This window comes from Triturus cristatus, chromosome 1_2 (genome assembly GCF_964204655.1).
Source record: "Triturus cristatus chromosome 1_2, aTriCri1.1, whole genome shotgun sequence".
NCBI lineage: Eukaryota > Metazoa > Chordata > Amphibia > Caudata > Salamandridae > Triturus > Triturus cristatus.
This window is the reverse complement of record NC_140580.1, coordinates 362,541,920-362,560,000: the sequence shown is the minus strand read 5'-3', so window position 1 is coordinate 362,560,000 and position 18,081 is coordinate 362,541,920.

Sequence of the window (18,081 nt, the reverse complement as noted above, 5' to 3'; positions counted from 1 at the left end):
AACAAAAGCAGTAACACAAATAAAAAACGTTGGGGAGTTAAAAACGCACAGCGCTAGTCCAGCGCGCTCGCAGCCATGTGGCAGATGTATACCAGTCAAATTTCCTCATACGTGTCGCCTTAATGGATGACTCATTTTTCATTTCATAAGGCTTTATTCGTAGCTTAACACAAAGTCCATAAAAGCACATACATAGAAACATCAAAAACAAACTCATAATAACCAAATATCATATATACAGTACAAGATACAAGATTAAAAAACAGTTAAAATAACATGCTGTTCCTAACTTTAACAGCTTGTAGGAGAAAAGTTGCAGTAAAAAAAGCAGACATCAGGGTTGAGATTAAAAAACAGCTTCCTAGAATCATGGACATTTCGTGTTCCATATTTCAAAAAAATAGGTTTTAAGAAGGCTGAACGAAGGTTACCATAAAATTTAAAAAACAATAAGTGCATAGTGCTTTGTGCAGATAAATAATCACATGGGCAAGGGCCAATCGGATATTTTTTAATAATGGGGAAAGCCACCAAATGGTGCACAATCCCCAGCCTTAATCTGGTTAGTACAAACTGGTGGGAAACTCTAGTAACATAACTCAAATATGGTTGGTAGCCAACAGTCTCACTATCTTCCATAGAGCGTACATGTGGAAGAATGGCCACCCAGCGTCTCCCGCCTTTCAGATTTATGGCTCATAAAGATGAGCTTCAACTCACCCTTTGACAAACTAGAAGCAGCGTGCATATCCTTTCTAATATCAAATCCATAGATCTCTAAAAAACTATTGACAACAAATTTAATCCAGGGAATCTTCATGTGGTCATCTGTTAGAAAACAGTCTCTGATGATTGCTCTATTTAATGAGGTCTCTTCCTTGGACCAAATGGCGCGCCATAACGTTAATGGTCTTAAAGTAATTTGGTCTGAAAGGTGTTGTATCCCAAGCTCTTTATGCGCCAATTCATTAGAGGCAGATATGGGCAGACACAAAAGTCTCTTAAGAAAGAGATTTTCCTCCACTTGGAGACTCCGGGCCGAGTAATGGCCCCAAACTCCAGCACCATAGAGAGCAATCGAAAGACATCTCATTTGGTAAATTGTTAACATGTCTTTAATCCGTTTATCCCCAATTTTACTGGCAAACTTGAACACCCCGTGGGCACATTTGGCCATCTTGGCCCGGACATAAGTAATCTCACTAGACCAGCAGCCATTCTTAGTGAAATTAATGCCGAGATAGTTAAAGGAGTTCACCGTTTGCACCTTATGCCCATCAATGAAATAGGAGTTGGGTTTTTTAAAGCCCAAACTACATTCCATGATGTGGGTTTTGGATTTGTTAATAAGTAGTTTCCTATCCTTGATGAACATAGAAAACTTGTCCATCAGACGTTGTAGGCCAATAGGAGTCCTAGATAAAATCACGGCATCGTCCGCATAGAGTGATACCGGGACGTTAAAATCATTAATTTTCGGGGCATCTGCCGCCACAGTTTTTAGGGCTGAATCAACTTAATTTATAAAAGGGTAAAGAGAAGGGGTGCAAGAACACACCCTTGTCTTATACCGCGCCCTATCTTAAACTTGGGGGTACTCTCCCCCCCCGGTCCATAGCGAACACTGGTACTAAGGTTAGAATATAGTCGTGCCAGGAAATAAATGATACCCTCAGGTGCCCCCAGATCAAGTAGTTTGGCCCATAGAATACTATGGTCCACCATATCGAAGGCGCTGCTCAAATCTGCAAAGCAGAGATAGAGAGAGCCTTTCTTAGCCCTCGTATATTTCCCAATTAGGAGGTCGAGGTTGAGACATTGTTAGACAGTCCCTCGACCCTTCCTAAAACCATATTGGCAGTTGGCCAGAATGTTATTAGAATCGGCCCACTCTTCCAACCTGACCAGAAGCACCCTGCTCATGATTTTCACAGAGGAATCGAGAAGGGAGATTGGGCGATAATTCTTCACATCACCTTTGTCTCCCTTCTTATAAATGGGAATGATAATCGATTCCTCCCAAGTGGGTGGGACTCCATTACATACTGCTGCATTAAAAACATTTGTTAACAATGGGCCCCACAGCTCGGGGACTAATTTGTACAGATCTATAGGCACCCCGTCGGGACCCTGGGCCTTCCCACCATTACTTAAAGTAATACTTCCCTGTACTTCGGCTATAGAGATGTTCAGAGGTATGATAGGCCAATCATCATCATGCACACCCCTCTGTCTTTCTGAATCGAAGATCACAGAAAAGTGGGAAACCCAGTTTTCCTCACTTACATTAGCCGTCAATTCGGGCATCTTATCATCCTTTAGGAACGGGCAATTAACCGTATCCCAAAATAATGAGGAATCTGAAGTAGCTGCTGCCTGATCAAGTTTGTCCCAGGCCTCTTGCCTTAATTCGGACTTCCTGTGGTTGACTGCAGCCTGGTAGGTGGCTCTCAGATCTCTAACCATACTATTATCTCTTGGCTTAGCTCGCAAAGCGTCTTTAAGCCCCTTAAGTGCAATAGTACTAGCATGGTCAAACCACCCCTTTTGTTTAGATAACTTGGCCTTTCCATGTTTGCTAAATTTGTTATCTATAATATGATTAATTTTGATAAAATTATGCACGACTTGGTCGGTAACCTCCTTACTTTCTAAAATGGTAGAAATTTCTACCAAACAGCTTGAGACAATTGAATTTGACACGAGCTCCGCTTTATCCCCTTTCCATCTAATTCTAGTTCCATTTGGTCGATGCGGTTCAATATTGACGATGGTACACATGTTAGAACCCTGCTTCACCTTCCAGAAAAAAGTCTCAATGGTGATACAATTGTGATCGCTAAGCGCATTATCCACGACCACCGGAGTCAGACACCATGGACTAAGACTAGAGGATATGCAAATAAAATCTATTACAGTATTTGCATTCCTTCCCCTAAAAGTAGGGATTATATCTCCACAGGCATTTTTCGCGTTAACCAAGATTTCCAGATCATAGGTGGTCAGGATTTTATTCAGAGCATCTCCATAGTTGTTATGTGGGTAATGGAGAATTTCAGCTCCTAAGCTATCATTATAACCACAGACCCTTTGAGTGGAAAGGGGACAAACAGTAATGTTAAAATCTCCCACCCAAATATAATCAAAATCAATATCAAACTCCACTAGAATGTCAGCCAAGGCAGTCTCAAGTGCTAACACTACCTGGTGCCTAGTGTTATCAAATACATTATTATCAAAATGTATTAAAAGAACATTTCTCCCATGCTCCTGATAAAGCCATAAGATCTGGGAATGGACCCTACCAATGTATGTTTTTTACAATAATGGGAACATCCACTGAAATCAAGACCAGGAGCCCACCCTTTGCCCTACCTGAGGGGGATGCCACAGCTGGTAATTGATATGAAACATACCCATTGTAATTGATTTGATCCATACACCAGGTCTCTTGAAAACAAATAATATTAAAAACATTGATAAACTCCGACCAACCCAAACAGGCATCCTTAGAGGAGAGACCTGCTACATTCCAACTGACAATTGAACATAGCCGGGGGTTAGAGTTTTTAGTGGGCATTGAACTCAAGGAAATAGGTCCACAGTGGCTGTGCGGAACACTAATTGGGGGAGAATGTCCACCCCGATCGTCAGGACCCAGCCTCACACCTTCACAGCGTCTGTTATCCTTAATGATATCGACAGTAGGACTACTGTTGGCTCCTAGTCCCGGGGGGTCAACAACCCCCAAAATTACATCACCTCCCATACCTTCAAGAGAAACAGCTTCATCCCTTGTGTTCACCTGATCAGTACCCAGTCAATCGTTAGAATCCAGTCCACTCAGCGACTGGAATCTATTGGATGTGGCAACACTAAAAGTAGTATGCAGGTTTAAATCTCTTAACCCCGCCCTCACATAGTCAGTATTAGACTGGTTATACAAATGCCTATAAAAATAACCAAGGGGACGGAGAGAAATCCCTTGACCACGGTAGGGGAGGGAAGTACCTTTTCTCAGAACAGTGGAGGCGAGATAAGGATTTCTAAAATTAACAACTATACAATCGCCAACACAGTACTTACGCAAGCTACCAATCCAATTAATTCTTCTGGTACTTATGATTTCGTCAGCTAGGGCTACTGGGAAACCACACTCCCGATGAAGCCAGTCCACAGTCTTATTTTTCAGGGAGGCATGGGATTCGCTATATGTATTATTTTGTCCACTCTCTCCATCCGGGGGAACATTAGTCAGAACTGCCACATAGGGTGCACAGTCCGGTGGTAAATCAGGCTGTGAATTAGAATTAATTTTAACTTTCCCAGTACTTTGTATCACCTGATTCCCTAATGCTAGATTTGACGATGAATTACAACCTGTACTCAACGAGGGGTTAGACACAGTGGGTACCTTCTCACAAGTGCCACCAGAGGCAGGCATAGGGGTGTTGGACATAACCATAGGGGGAATCTCATTTACATTCTTGAGAATAGGACCTCATACTACCTTATCCTTAACATGGTCACCAGTACTGGGGTTAATGAACGATTCCAACAAACCTCCTAGTCTTACTACTTCTGCATTAACTGTGTCAAGCTTAATCAGAAGGGGTTTGACGATCAAGTCAAACTTAGCTTCAAGGGTACTGATTAAGAGATCAAATAACTCTCCATCTAGAGTGGCCGATGTAGAGGCCGAAGCTACATTAGGATTGCGCTCAGCACTGGATGAGGGTGAGATCACTCTCTTAGTTAAGCGGCTCGTCCCCAGCTTCGATTGAACATTCTTTGTGATATTCCTACACCCCCGTGGAACTCTCTGCGATCTCCTTACCGTAGGACAGGGTAACGGAGGATCTACATGACCAACCAAACTTAATTCTGTATCAATAGCAGCCCCCGATTTTAAACCATCAGGATGGACTTGGTCTGGGAGCATCGCCAAAATAGAATTGTCCGGATTGTTGGAATTATTGATAGCCATGGGAGAGTTGGTCGGGGAAATAGATACAATAGATGGAGGGGAAGTAATAATAAGGGGGTCCACACGCCCCAAAGACTTTCTGCGTTCTTGGTTGATTTTGTCCACCATTTTAACCAAATAGTTGTCCATGGTGGCCGACACAATGGCATTATTCGTTTTAGACATTATAATCACAACCAAAAAGCTATTTTAAAGCAACGAACTAGTGGCTACCCACTACAGGTTACAGATATTAATACAACAATGTGAGGCACAACAGTTTTACCGGGGCAACAGGAATGATTGGGTACCTTATGGCTGCACCCACACTGCTGATTCCAGCCCAGCCTCCTCCAGCCCCCTCCTGTCCCGAACTGTCACAGACTGTCCGCCCTTTGTCCGGGCTTCGTCCTGGGCCTCCCGTGCTGCGGTGATGAAAGATATTTGAAGGGGCGGGAACCAATAGGCGGGGAGGCGGACCTCCGAGCAGCTGTGAGCACGCACGGATGACTCAACGACCTCCCTTCCTAAAGGCGCCTTCTTATCAGTATTAATGTACATTCAGCACCTAGTAAAACACCTACTAAACGCTTGAAAAAAGATCCTCCGTCCCCTCCAAAACAGGTCTCAACTGTCTCTATGGATCTTCTTTTGGAAGAGATCCGTGCTCTATGTCCATTTGTAGAGAAGACCATTTCTAAACTACAAATTCTTATGGATAGATGTACGCGGATGAAAGAAAGAATCACTACAGCTGAACAAAACATTGAGTCTCTAGGGTCAACAACTATTAAGGTAAACACTCTTGTGTGGTACTGTAAATTTCGGAACCATGTTGGAGGCATGGTCCCACCATGCCGATTTTGGTATCAGTGAACCGCAAATGACTAATGCGGCATGTATGAGTGTTTTGGTCATGTTTCACCGATGAATTCACCGTGTATACGATACTACATATCGAACCCTGGGGTTCCATTTTAGAACGGTAACTATTCTGTGGTTGCCCTCACATAGGCAGCGGTTTAAGGCCATGCCTAGGCCTAAAGGACACGCACACCTTCTGTGCCTTCTTTGTGACCTGTGCAACCTGACTCCACTGCCCGAGGTCAGTCCTGTTCGGCCGGTTCCTTTTACTGCGGCCAAATGGGATTAGCATCAGAGCTTGACACACCATAACGTCGTTCTTCCCACACGAACCCTGACTAATCTCTTTCACACCTGACTCTGTTTCCTACTTTATGGCTTGCTTTACGAGGAGGAGGTGCTCGTTTTATTGGGGTCCGCTAAAATCTGATGAAGGTTCTGAGCCTCGCTGGGTAAATAATCGTGGGCTGACCGAGCTGAAATGTGGGATTATCATCATGACTTTGCTGTTTCTTTGAAGCGAAAATATGTGAACGACCACTTGTAAAATAGGGGCGGTGTTGCCCAGAGCGTAATATTTTGTATATAAGAAAAGACTGTTTTTTGGTTGGGAGCAGTCTCCTGAGAACATACATCGTGTTGTACTTCTCGGATACCTGTGATTGGTCTGCAGCCAATAAATACGATCTTTGACTTCATCTAGAAGACTCTGTGTTTCTGTGGTCTGAGACAGGAAGAACTCGAAGTCTTTGGGTGTGTTCCCTGGCACCGCTGGGTTGGTTCTGAAAAACCCAGAACTTCAGTTGGCGCCCAGCGTGGGGCGATTTCAGCAGTACCGGTCCAAGTCAGAGGTTCGTGAGGAGCTTCGTGTGAAAATTCTGGAGGAAGGCCGCCACTTCATCGACCCCTGCATGTCGACGTGGTCCGAAAGTCTTTACTGCGAGGTTCTCCGCGTCCCGACGGCTACAAAGGACTGCTGCCCTGACTATCGCCCTGTTTTGGACCCTTGATGATTTGGTAGAGCGAAACGATCAAACGAGTCTTCTGGTGACGTCATCGATACCTCAGTTAAGTATAAGTGGAGGGTCTCCCAGTTCTTAGTTTGGTTCTTAGTTTGGTATCCCTTCGGGATCGCTTTGATTTGGAACTTGCAAGTGCCAAAGCCGAAGGACTTGTGTATTCACGAGACTATCGTATTCGATAATCCTTTGAAGTTTGAAACTAGACTAGTGAGCGACGATGCCTGGTTCTAGTATATTTGGAAATTTGTTTTGTTTGGGTTGTAATTAGAGGATTCGTGTCCGGTTCCTCCAATTGGAACTCCAACTTATGAGCTTTATGTGAAACATGGCGTGGGCCCCATTGCGTATAATGAAGTATGGATCCGATACACCAGGAAGGATGGTGTTTTAAAATGGCCCCAAAATGGTAGTTTCGACACAGAAATCTTAGATAACTTAGAAGTTAAATTATTTAAAAAGAAAGCCCGGACGGCGATGTTTGATTCTTTCCGCCTATGGCGAAAGGAAGCCAAGCAGAAAGAAATCAAATTAGCAAAGAAAAATAAAAGAGAGAAAGGTATGTCGATAATGCAAGCAGCCTTGCAGTTTAAAGATAATGAAGAAGAACAAATGAATGAGCAGTTGCGCAGGCAACGTGAATTAGTGATAGATAAATGCTACCCAGTTTTGCCGCCCCTTCAACAAGATGCGTCAAAAGAAAAGGAGAAAGATCCCCTAATGTCACATTTGCTGAGTTCGCCACCCCCGTATGCGCAGAGTGCTACAGCACCTCCGCAACCCTTAAATGTACAGCCTCCAGTTAATTTCCCGCAAGCTTTCCCGCAGCCGCCAGCTCCTCCTCAGCCGGCTCCTATGCCTACGGCGCAGCCCTCTCAAGGGCTGCCGGTTTCGCTGCCTATCTCTTCCGCGCTTTCTGCGACTTTACCTAGTACATCAGCTGCCTCCCTCGGCGCTCTTCCTGATACGACCCCTGTACCTGTATCTGCACCCGTTTTTCTTCCCTCTGTCTTTCCCCCTGTTCTTGCCTCAACTTCTCCTTCTACACGACAACGAATAACTAGTGCGGTCACTAGTTTTATGTCGCCTCTCTTCGGGTCATCTAGTACGACCCCTGGTTCCCAACGTACGCAGTTGCGTAGTCAGCTGCCAGGTTCTGAAGGAAAATAAGTATTAGACCGCATGGCACATAAATGGATTGTTTTTCCTTCAAGATATGATGTGGAATCTGTTGTAAATGTTTTTCATCAATGGGAAGCACCAAAACAGAGATACGCTTTCGAGAAAATGTGTGAATTCCTCTGTGAGGAATTGGAAGATCATGGTCTAGATTCAAGCCCGCAGGAGTTGTGTCATGTACGGTTCGATTTTGAGAAAGGCACGATTGTGGGACGCGATGTTGATAGAGCAGTTACGACATTGTTGTCCTTCAGGAATGGGGATTGTCATCAGTCGTTGTTCGAACAGGAGTTCCCTGTAGGGAAAAAGGTAAAAGCGCGCCAATATCCGATGCGTGAGGTTCCTCCAGTTTGGAGACCTGGTGATTTAAATGCTAATCTACCTGTTCAGCCACATTTTCAGCGTGTTTGGGTACACGTGCCATGGAAACGAGCTGAAGTAATAGCGCTTAAGCAGACATTGCCTTACCCCCGTAAAAACCCTGCAGGATATTATAAGGAGTTATCACAGACTGCTGAATCGTGTGTCATGAACCTAGCTGACATAGATATGTTGTTCGGGAATGTCGGTCCGCAGCCTTTATGGGGGTTGATTCGTAATACAGATCATGCTGCAGAACTAGGTGGCACATGGGCTAATATCATTGCTACAGACACTAGACAAGTTGGTGGTGCGAAACCTGAGCCCTTAGTAGCAGAACTCCCTGGTAGAATTATTACCTACATGAAGACTTTAATGCCGGCGATGCGTGTGAATTGGGATAAATTATCCGCATGCAAACAAAAGAAAGACGAAACAGTGTCTGATTTCTTCACCAGGTTTGAAGAAACATTTATCGACCACAGTGGTCAAGACATGAGTACGGAAGGTGGTCAACGGTTATTTGTTGATAAATTTGTGCATAATTTGCTTCCCGAGTTGTGTAAGAAATTAAAAGATTCAGAGAGTTCTTGGGCTATTTCCTCATCAGCGCAAATACTGGCTACTGCACATTATTACAAAAATAGGGATAAAGATGAGAAGGATAGAGCAGACAAGAAAACAAAAGAATTAAAGACGAAGGTTCTTTTACAGCAGGCTTACCCGCCACGTGGAGATCAGAATAACTATAAGCAAGGTCAGAGTAACTATCAACAACCCCAACAGTTTCGGAGTAACTCGCAAAGGTTCGGGTATTCCCAACCGCGTGTTCCTGTGGGTCCCAATCAGTGTTCGTATTGCAAAGAAGAAGGTCATTTTAAGTATAGTTGTCCTATATTGTTGCAGCGCATGAATAATGCTTACGCGCAAGAGGTAGAGGTGGTCAGCAAGCTCCTAGAGGTGGAGGGCGTGGGAATGTTCCCCAGAACGCGCGTCCTCTTCCGCCTCAAAATACGATGAACAGTTTTGATCAGCAGGCCAATGTAACTGGTGGGACAGCTCAGTACTATAATAACGACTATTATGCAGAAGATGGAAATACGGAAGGTAATGGTTACTAGGACAGCCGTAGACAAAGAGAGGGAGTTGTTTCAGTACCAGTGGATCAGAGTGGACCGTATGTTAAGGTGACTACAGCGGGTGTGTCAGAGCCTTTTCTGTTGGATACTGGTGCTGCAAAGAGTTCAATTATGCACTCAAAACTCCCTGGCGTGCCTTTGTCTGGCGAAATGAATGTTTCATTAGGTTTTTCTGGCGCCCCGGTTAGGAACCCGATCTCTAGTCCTATGCCCCTTTCTGTTGGACCTTGTGAGCTGAAAGCACCCCTTATCCTAATGACAGGTTGTGGTGAAAACCTGTTAGGATTGGATTTTTTTAAAGAGATTACATGCGACATTATATTGTTCTCCCTCGGGAGTACAACTTCCAATGGGTAGGGAAGTGATTTCTCCAATGTATTTGTCGAAGAATAAACTGCCAGATGAATTGTCGACTCTTCCGGATGACATTTGGGCTACTGGTCCTAACGATGTGGGTCTCTTGGAAATACCGCCATATGTGGTCACTTTGAAAGCCAATGTTAAATTGCCATGCATTCCCCAGTACAAGATCTCTAATGAAGGTGAGAAAGCATTGTTAGCAATCATCTATGATTTGATTGAAAAGGATGTAATTGAAGAAACAAGAGGCAACGTTTGCAATAGTCCTGTTTTGCCTGTTTTAAAACGTACTGACCCCTCTCAGCCACCTGTTTACAGGTTTGTGATCGATCTTAGAGAGGTCAATAAGATAGTAGTGCCACAGTTTCCAGTTGTCCCTGATATAACTGCCTTGTTGACTATGATCCCAGCTTCCGCTGCTAGGTTCTCAGTGATTGATTTAAAGAATGCTTTCTTTAGCATCCCGATTGCAGAGGAAAGCAGGGATATTTTTGATTTCAGTTTAGGAGGTCGCAGCTTCCACTTTAAACGCGCCTCACAGGGCTACTGTGAAAGTCCATCAATATACAGTCAGGCTTTAAAAGCGCAGCTTGATGCACTTGTTTTACCTAGTGGTGCTACCCTTATTCAGTATGTTGATGATTTACTAATCGCCGCGGATACTGAGGAGATTTGTAAAGAAGCTACATTGTCATTGTTGCGTCATTTGTCTGCCTTTCATCACAAAGTGTCTCTCTCAAAACTGCAATATTGTCGACAAGAAGTGACCTACTTAGGTCATCCCTTGTCGAAGGAGGGAAGGAAACTGACCCCAGTAAGAATTCAGGCCATTGCACAATTGAGCGTGCCAAGAACACAGACAGAAGTGCGTGCTTTCTTGGGTATTACTTCATACTGTAGGCAGTGGATCCCGAGTTTTTCTTTGCTGGCAAAACCTTTGATAGCATTAACATGCAAAGATACACCGAATCCCGTCCCGTGGTCTGAAGAGTGTCAGAAAAGTTTTTCGGAATTGCGTAAGGCATTATGTTCGGCTCCTGTGTTGGGTACCCCCGACTGCAGTAAACCGTTTACATTGTATGTTCACGAGAAAGAAGGTTGTGCGTTGTCAGTACTGACACAGTCTTTTGGAGACAGACAGCGTCCGTGCGCGTATTTTTTGTCGACTTTGGATCCAGTAGCTAAGGCATTGCCAAGTTGCTTGAGAGCCACAGCGGCAGCAGCTGTGTCAATTCGACAGTCTGCTGGGTTAGTAATGAATAACACGTTAATTGTAATGGTTCCACATGCAGTGGACACATTGTTAAACAGGACCAAGACACAGCACTTAACTAGTGCTCGATTGTCAGGGTACGAGTTGACACTGCTAGCGAGTCATGTGCACATAAAGAGGTGCAATACGTTGAATCCAGCTACATTATTACTGATTTCAGTAGACACAGATGAGATTGAACAGCATGATTGTCTGTTCAGAACAGAAGAAGAAACAAAAGGGAGAGTGGATCTTAAAGATACTCCCCTGGTTGAGTGTGATGGTACCTTATGGGTGGATGGCTCGTGCTTCAAGCTTCCGAATGGTGATACAACTACTGCATATGCTATCACGACTTTGCACACGATTGTTGAAACTGCACGTATACCACATAATTCAGCTCAAGCAGCAGAATTAATTGCACTTACAAGAGCATGCGTGTTGTCGAAAGGAATGAAAGTGAACATATATACTGACAGTCAGTATGCCTTTGGTGTGGCCCATAGTTTTGGGCGCTTGTGGAAAGAACGTGGGTTCTTGACTTCGCATGGAACTAAGATTCAAAATGGTCAGTTGGTGAATGATCTCCTTGAATCACTGACCTTACCGTTACAAGTCGCGATTGTGAAATGCAGTGCACACAAGAAGATTATTGATGATGTTGGTCGTGGTAATGCGTTTGCTGACGAAATCGCGAAAGAAACAACAAAAGATGTGACAAATCGAATGTATGTTGCAGGCCCTGCAAGATGGGTTGGTGATGTTGGAATGTGTGAAGACACGATAGAGAGTGTGAAGTCCCTTCAAGCTGAAGCCACAGAGAAAGAATTGAGCATGTGGAAAGAAAGTAAGGGTAAATTGGATGAAAATGGTTGTTGGATTGATTTGTCAGAACACCGGCGATGGTTGTTACCTGATGCATATGTGCTTCCAGTGGTTACGATGGCACATGGAATGGCGCATATCAGTGTGAAGGGGATTTGTAAGTTGTTGGCTCCAGTATGGCAGAATGCTGGAATTCCCAAGTGTGCAGAGAATGTGGTCAAAAATTGCATGGTATGTTTGAAATACAACCCTGGTAGGGAAACCCCAACTCCAGCTGGTCATTTTGCGCCTCCAACGTATGCGTTCGAGGTTTTGCAGCTAGATTTCATCCACATGGAAAGGTGCAACAATTTGAAATATGTACTTGTTGTTGTTTGCGCTTTTTCAAGGTGGATAGAAGCATATCCCCTAAAAGACAATACTGCCTTATCCACAGCTGAAGCCCTTGTCAAGGAATTCTTCCCTAGGTTTGGAATGCCGAGAATGGTCTGGAGTGATAATGGGAGTGAATTTGTGGGTCGAGTGATGAAGAATGTATGTGAGGGACTAGGTATTAAGCAAAAATTTCACGCTGCAAATCACCCCCAATCAGCTGGACTAGTAGAGTGCTATAATGGCACATTGAAGCTCAAATTAGCCAAGATCCAAGCGAGTTCTGGTCTTAAATGGCCTGGCGCTCTGCCCTTAGCACTCCTATCAACAAGAATGACTGTGCATTCACGAGTGGGACTTAGTCCATACGAGGTTGTGTTTGGCCGCCCGGCCAATATATGGGGAGTGCCAAGGCCGACAAAATTCAGTGAGATCGAACATCCAGTACTGCTTGATTATCTGTATGAATTGACGGCTAAATTACGTGTCTTACACCAACAGGTCCACGATACTCTGCCTCAGGCCTCTGAAGCTCCAGGACATCCTATCAATCCTGGATCGTGGGTGCTGGTCAAAAATGTCAAAAGGACGAAAAATGATGACCCCCGTTGGACCGGCCCCCATCTCGTCCTTCTCTCGACAAGATCAGCTGTTCGAGTGAAAGGAAAAAAGAACTAGATTCACGGCGTACATTGTAAAAGGGTCCCTTTGCCTCTGCCATATGACCGGTGGGTCCAGGAGGGTATCGCTGATTCTGAGACTGACACTGTACCCCGTTTCGTGCCATTTAGCGATGCACGTGTAAAAGGAGCAATTTCAGAACAAGAAAATGACGACATTCTGCAAGAAGCTGTGCCACCATCAAATCGATTGGACACCACAGAGCCTGAACTCTTGTTTCAAGACCAGACAGTACCTACAAGAAGCCGTTACAATTTGAGGCCGAGAACTATGGACAAATAAAAATTCCTTTCCTTTGGTATATTTTTTTTTTTTTTTTTAGATAGTGCAGCTCTATCATCTAAGAAACTTTTTATTTTTTGTTTTTCGAACCACCATCTGGGTTCAGCTGTAGGGTCGCGGTGCCAAGACTTTGGGGTACAAGCCGGAGACGTTAGGTCAACGGTTCTGGTTGGTCTAGGGCGTTCCCTGGGCTGACAAGTGTACTCCTTAGCAGAAGACACTCATCCGCCGCGAACAGCACGATTAGAGGATGGAGTTTTTCGAGATGAAGAGACCCGTTGAGGAAATACATTTTAAGAGCAGAATATGTAAAGTAATGAATAGCAAACGTTTTGTAATATTATGCCTGTTTGTACTATTTAGTATGGTGATGTTTTCTGTAGGTTACGTATCATTGTCTTTTCAAGTGTCATTTGCACCCACTATACAGCCCATACCTCCTCCTACTGTTTCCTCACACTCTTTCCACCCTCTGCCTGAACACGAACAAGCTAGACGTTCTGAGTTCGTAAACAATTTGTTTATTCAACTTCTGCACCAACTAGTTATGAATACGACAAATTGCTGGGTGTGTGGTTTGATGCCGCATACCATTAATAAGGGTATCCCATATCTAGTGCTGCCGTTTAGCTATAATGGGTCATCATGGGCGTTCCAGACTATGTTTCTTTTTGCGCTTGAAACCTACTCCCCGCGACCACCGCGTTCCACTAGACCTAGCACGAACAATAAGGCCTTGATGAAAGGAGTTGCTGATATGAGCAGAGATATCGATGCATATTCATCTATTCCCAAGGATGAGTTGCGAGCTTATGTAGGTTGGAACGCGACGGGGTATAGCATTAGTCTGGGCGAGAAACAGCGTAAAAGTTCATCCCCAATTTGGGTTGTACCCCACATAGGTCGGTTCTGTTTACAAGGCAATGGTCAGAATCCAAGAGCTCAACTAGGGAAGAGTGCCTATACTGAAACGTACATTTTTCCATCACAGTTTTCCCCTGCGTTTTTGGCTGCCAAGGGTACATACTTTGTTTGCAATGACCGAGCATATACATGGTTGCCCCCTGATTTCTCGGGCACATGTTATGTTGCAAATTTGCTACCGCCGACATTTACTGCTGCCTCTGATTATCACAAGACCAGAGTTGTGAGAGGCGTTGCTAGTCAGGAGGATACTTGCAGACCGTGGTGGGGTATGTAAGGTTATCCAATCAAGCTGCTGTATTTTCATACCAGATAACGCTCCGACAGTCTATCAAGCCATCTCCAAACTGCATAAGATTTCCGAATCCATTCACGTGGATAAAGGAGATTGGTCGATGATGGGGTGGTTCTGGGGACTGATGTCAGCTTGGGGATGGAAGATTCTAATAGTCACTGGGATGATCTTAGCCATTCTTTTCCTGTTCTGTCTATGTGTACAGTGTGCTCCTGTAATGTGTAGCCTTTGTGTTACATCATGTGTAAGGAGACCTGTATCAAGGGACGAGCTGAGCAATAGGATGATGCTACAGCAATATCTCCATGGCCTTATGAATATAGACCTGGACTCAGATTAGTATGAGTATAGTTATTGCCTATGTAAGGGCAAAAGGAGGGTCTGTGGTACTGTAAATTTCGGAACCATGTTGGAGGCATGGTCCCACCATGCCGATTTTGGTATCAGCGAACTGCAAATGACTAATGTGGCATGTATGAGTGTTTTCGTCATGTTTCACCGATGAATTCACCGTGTATACGATACTACATATCGAACCCTCGGGTTCCATTTTAGAACGGTAACCATTCTGTGGTTGCCCTCACATAGGCAGCGGTTTAAGGCCATGCCTAGGCCTAAAGGACACGCACACCTTCTGTGCCTTCTTTGTGACCTGTGCAACCTGACTCCACTGCCCGAGGTCAGTCCTGTTCGGCCGGTTCCTTTTACTGTGGCCAAATGGGATTAGCATCAGAGCTTGACACACCATAAAGTCGTTCTTCCCACACAAACCCTGACTAATCTCTTTCACACTTGACTCTGTTTCCTACTTTATGGCTTGCTTTACGAGGAGGAGGTGCCTGTTTTATGGGGGTCCGCTGAAATCTGATGAAGGTTCTGAGCCTCGCTGGGTAAATAATCGTGGGCTGACCGAGCTGAAATGTGGGATTATCATCATGACTTTGCTGTTTCTTTGAAGCGAAAATATGTGAACGACCACTTGTAAAATAGGGGCAGTGTTGCCCAGAGCGTAATATTTTGTATATAAGAAAAGACTGGTTTTTGGTTGGGAGCAGTCTCCTGAGAACATACATCGTGTTGTACTTCTCGGATACCTGTGATTGGTCTGCAGCCAATAAATACGATCTTTGACTTCACCTAGAAGACTCTGTGTTTCTGTGGTCTGAGACAGGAAGAACTCGAAGTCTTTGGGTGTGTTCCCTGGCACCGCTGGGTTGGTTCTGAAAAACCCAGTACTTCACTTGACTCTCAGGTTGCATCTCTTCAGAAACAGGTTGAAAACTTGGAAAATAGGAACAGAAGGAACAATCTTCGACTGTATGATCTGCCAGAAGGTTCCGGAGGCTCTGATCCCATCACCCTTTTCAAATCACTCCTTCCAACAGTTCTAAATTTACCGGAGGGTACTCCTCTCAACATTCAACATGCCCACAGACGAGGTCCTCCACGCACAACTGCTTCCAACATGTGAAAACCGAGTGGGGTCAAAATTTATTTTTTAAAGTACACTGATCTTCTTACAGTTTTGGCGGCAGTCAGATCCATCAAACGAGTTTCATGGTCAGGCAATCCTCAGCTGACAGACGCAGAGAGTTCCTTGCTGCTAGACCAGATCTTCGCTCTATTGGTGCATGCTATGGCCTGTTCCACCCTTGCTTATTCAAAGTAACCTATAACAACAAGACAACCACCTGTGAAGACCCTATCAGACTGAAAAGTTTCCTCAACTCTTGTAGAATAGTCACTATTGACACCTCTATAGCGAGCGCTAAGTAGATTGTATAATCTTCATCTACTTCTTACAGTCATATAAGATATTTTCGTGTTGTCTCTTTATAAAAGAATATGGAAATTGTTTGTACTTAACAATATTAGGGGATAATGATATTTTTCTCTCCTTAGAGGTTTCATCTCCTTGTTATATGGCCTTCCCTTATTCATGTAGTTTGTGTTGTGGTCCCTCCCGCCTTCCCTCATGGAGTCTGGACATGCTACCTAGTAAATGTGGCCTCATCCCCCCACCCCTTTGTGTTTGTAATTTTTGTAGGTATATTCTATTTTCTTCTATTAAATCTAGCATCAATTTTATTCTCTGAAGAATCTAACTTGTTTCTTCTCTTCAGTTCTTCTTTTTTCTATACTATCTTTCACTGCCATTTTTATATCTCTCATCTTACTTTTTCTCCCTCTATCTACTTCTTGATTCTCGTTGTTATTATCTTCGTATTTTGGTCTATGTTTGATATATCATACATCCTTGCTGGTTTATTTCTTTATATTCTGTGTGTGAACAAAATTGTTACATGGAACGTCAGAGGCTTCATCTCCCCCATCAAAAGACAACAAATTCTATCATAATTATCTAAATTAGATGTTAACGTAGCCATATTACAGGAATAACACCTTACAAAGTCTGAGTCACTAAAACTAAAAAGAAATTGGGTAGGTGAAGTTTTCTTTTCACCTGGTGATGGCAAGAGAAACTGTGTTCTAACTTAATATCATAACGCTTTAAATGTTAAGCTTATGTCTCAAGAATCAGACGATGAGGCAGATTTTTGTTTACCAATTTACCAATAGGGAGGACTCCAGTCTCTTTGTTCAATGTATATGCCCCTACCAATGGAGATGCTCCTTTCTGGTCCCAAATTTCCCAGTTCCTCACAAACCACCTAGCAGAAGACTTTATATTTGTGGGCGACTGCAATCAGGTGGAAATCAAAGGTTTTTTTCACCCCAAATTAAGCTCATGAAGGTTTTCTACAAACCATAAAGAAAGGAAACCTAACGGATGCATGGAGATTATGCAATCCCTCCTTACAAGAAAACACTTATTTCTCTCAACCCCATAAGACCCAATCCAGAATTGATCATTATTTCGCACAATGTCTCTCAATCTTTACGCGCAGCGGATATAGGCCCCATTTTCATATCAGATCATGCCCCTGAATGGATTCTGTTGTATATTTTATCCGAAGCTACACTTCCCAAAAGATGGCGTTTTAAATAATTACCTCCTTTTAGATCCTAAATTCAACACATCTTTTGTCACATTTTTTTATGAATATTTTCATCTTAATCAAACTCCCAATATTTCCTTCCATACAATTTCAGATTAATTTCAAGCTGCTGTATGAGATTTTATCATCAGATATATCTCTGGCAAAAGGAAACCTTCTGAAGTACTCAATGCTGAACTTCTATCTAAAATAAAGAGACTGGAGCACTCATTTTATACTTCTAAATCAAAGGAATGTCTGTCAGAACTTATAAATGCTAAGATTTGGTTTAATAAGGACTCTACAGAGAATGCTTCTCTTAATCGATTGAAACCCAGTCTGTACAATTTTACAAGTCACTATACACACCAGAGAATGCACCCTTAGATGCAGACATATCCCATTATCTCTACCATCCAGAAGTTGGCAGACCCATTGATAAATTTCAGTCTTTTAGAATTCGATATAACAAAGATGGAAATGCTTAGTGCACTGAAGATTCTTTCTTTGCAAAGATAAAGCTCCAGGTCCAGATGGTTTAACAGTTGAATTTTACTAGCATTT